This window comes from Myotis davidii, unplaced genomic scaffold, assembly GCF_000327345.1.
Source record: "Myotis davidii unplaced genomic scaffold, ASM32734v1 scaffold915, whole genome shotgun sequence".
Classification (NCBI taxonomy): Eukaryota; Metazoa; Chordata; class Mammalia; order Chiroptera; family Vespertilionidae; genus Myotis; species Myotis davidii.
In genome coordinates this window covers 47,931-51,277 of record NW_006286781.1, presented here as the reverse complement: position 1 = coordinate 51,277, position 3,347 = coordinate 47,931, and the positions used below count along the sequence as shown (strand labels likewise).

Sequence of the window (3,347 nt, the reverse complement as noted above, 5' to 3'; positions counted from 1 at the left end):
GATCCAAGGAGAAGACATTCAGGTATCAAAGCCCAGAGCTGGTCCAAGTGGCCTCCTCTCACACAAAGGTGAGCCCACAATAATTATCATGTCCTGTGGGTGCTATTTCCTCAGTGTGAGGAGCTCTGTCTTCACTGAGGTCAGGGACCTGGCAGGAGACGCACATCCTCCAACCAAGATTAGGACTTGGTGAAACCAAGAGCTGGTTCCTTGAAAAGATAAACAAATTGATGAACCATTTGCCAGACTCATCAAAAAAACAAAGAGACAGATCCCAAATAAATGAAATCAGAAAGGAGAGAGGAGAAGTAACCACTGACACCACAGACATACAAAGGATTGTAAGAAAATACTATGAACAACGGTATGCCAACAAGCTAGACAATGTAGATGAAATAGAGGGTATTTCTACAAAAACACAATCTCCCAAAACTGAAACAGGAATAATCATAAAACCTGAATAGACTAATAACAACTGAGGAAATAGAAGCAGTAATCAAAAAATTCCCAGCAACAAAAGCCCTGGTCAAGATTGCCTAACAGAGGAGTTTTACCAAACAGTCAAAGAACTATCACCTATACTTCTAAAACTATTCCAAAATTCCAAGAGTTTAGAAAACTTCCAGGCTATTTTTAGAGGCCAGCATTATCCCAATTCCCAAACCAGATAAAGACACTATAAAGAAAGAAAATTACAGGCCAATATATCCCTGATGAACATAGATGCTAAAACCTTCAACAAAATATTAGCAAATCGGATCTACTAAAAAGATCATATACCATAACCAAGTGGGATTTATTCCAGGAATGCAAGGCTAGTACAATACTCCCAAATCAATAAATGTGATTCATCCCATAAAGAAATTGAAATACAAAAATCACATGACCACATCAATAGACACAGAAAAAAACATTCAACAAAATGCAACACTCATTTTTTGATAAAATATCTCTAAGCATAGTGGGAATAGAGGGATCTTACCTCAACATAATGAAGGCCATATATGACAAACCTACAGCCAACATCATACTCAATGGGCAAAAATGAAAACCATTTTTTGTAAAAACAGAAAAAAGACAGGGATGTCCATTTCCACTACTCTTACTCAACATAGTAAGGGAAGTGCTAGCCACAGTGATCAGACAAGAAGAAATAAAAGGCATTCACATTGGAAAAAGGGAAAATACAATGATTATTATTCACAGATGATATGATATTGTACCTAGAAAACCTTAAAGATTCCACCAAAACTACTAGATTTAATAAACAAATTCAGCAATGTAGCAAGACCCAAAATTAAAACCCAGAAACCCATGGTATTTTCATACACCAACTAGAGGTCTGGTGCATGAAATTCGTGCATGAGCATGATCCCTAGACCTGGTCACTGATAAGGGCTGATCAGGACCTTCCAGTTACAGGCTGAGGCCTTCCTTCCCTGGTTGCCAGCTGGCAGCCACAGCCTTCCTTCATTCCATGCCACCCCCTGGTGGTCAGCACATGTCATAGTGAGTGATCAAACTCCTGGTCTCCTGGTCAAAATCCCAAGAGATCATTTTTCATATTAGCCATATATATAGCTAGTGAATTCTCAGAAAGAGAAACTAAACAATCCCAATTACTATTGCAACAAAAAGAATTAAGATACTTAGGAATAAACTTAACCAAGTAAGTAAAATACTTGTACTCGGAAAACTATATGACTTTTAAAAAGGAGAAAGTGCAAGATAAAAATAAGTTGAAAAATATACTGTGTTCATGGATTGGTAGAATTAACATCATTAAAATGTCCATACTACCCCAAGTTCAATGAAATGCCTATTAAAATACCAACAGCATATTTCACTGGTCTAGATAAAATTCCCCAAGTATGTACTGTATATGAATAGCCACAGCAATCTTGAAAAAGAAGAACAAAGTGTGAGGGATCACAATACCAGATATAGTGTTATTCTACAAAGCCACTGTAATCAAAACAGCCTGCTACTGGCACAAGAACAAACATATCCAGCAATGGAACTGAACAGAGACTCCAGAAATAGACCCAAGCCATTACATTTAAGTAATATTTGACGAAGGAAGGAGGAGAATACACTGGAGTAAAGACATTCCCTTTAATAAATGGAATTGGAAAAATTGGACAGATACATGCAAAGAAATGAAACTAGACCACCAACTTCCACCACAAACAAGAATAAACTCAAAATGGATAAAAGATTTAAATGTAAGTCATGAAACCATAAAAATCCTAGAAGAAACCATAGGCAGCAAAATCTCAGACATCTCTAGCTGCAGTATGTTTACAGATACACCTCCTAGAGCAAAGGAAACCAAGGAGAAAATAAACAAATGGGACTACATCAAAATAAAATGCTTCTGCACGAAAAGAAACCATCAACAAAATGAAAAAGGAGCCCACAGTATGGGAGAACATATTTGCTAAGGATATATTTGATAAAGGGTTAATATCCAAAATGTATAAGGAACACATACAACTTAACAAAAGGAAGACAAAAAATCTAGTTAAAAATTGGGCAAAGGACCTAAATAAACATTTCTCTAAAGGGGGCATACAGGAGGCCAAGAGACATGAAAATATTTCAGTCACTGATCATCAGAGAGATAAAATTATAAGACAATGAGGTATCACCTCACACCTGTCAGAATGGCTTCCATCAAAAAATCAGCAAATGACAAGTGCAGACGAGGATGTGGAGAAAAGGGAACCCTAGTACACTACTTGTTTGAATTCAGACTGATGCAGCCATTATGGAAGACAGTATAGAGTTTCCTCAAAAAATTACATGTGGAACTGCCATTTGACTCAGTGATCCCACTTCTGGAGATATATCTTAAGAAACCTGAAACACCAATCAGAAAGAATGTATGCACCCCTATGTTCATAGCAGCACAATTTACAATAGCTAACACCTGGAAACAGCCCAAGTGCCCATCAGTAGATGTGTGGATTAAAATCCCGGGTTTATTTATACTATGGAATACTATGCAACAATAAAAAGAAGGATATCTTACCCTTTGAGACAGCATTTAGGGACCTGGAGAGTATTATGTTAAGTCACTCAGAGTAAGACAAGTATCACATGATCTCACTCATATATGGAATCTAATGAACAAAATAAACTAATATACAAAATGGATGCTGAGACCGAGAAGCATGAAACAGAGTATAGAATATCAGAAGAAAAGTAGGGGAGGGTGAAAGGGTGGGAAGAGATCAACCAAAGAACTTGTATGCATATATACATATCCCATGGACACAGATAATAAGATGGTGAAGGCCTGGGGTACGGGGTGTCGGAGAGGTTTAGAAGGGATCAATGGGGGA

General features: G+C 37.3%; 1 long non-coding RNA gene across 1 annotated transcript in view; it reads right to left on the bottom strand.

Moving 5' to 3' along the window:
• Nucleotides 1–321: 321 nt before the first annotated feature.
• The window catches only part of LOC107182269, a 9,549-nt gene continuing 6,523 nt past the window's right edge, over nucleotides 322–3,347 (bottom strand). Inside the window, exon 3 of the long non-coding RNA XR_001512986.1 lies at nucleotides 322–352. This is a non-coding gene — a long non-coding RNA (uncharacterized LOC107182269). The remainder of the gene's footprint in view (nucleotides 353–3,347) is intronic.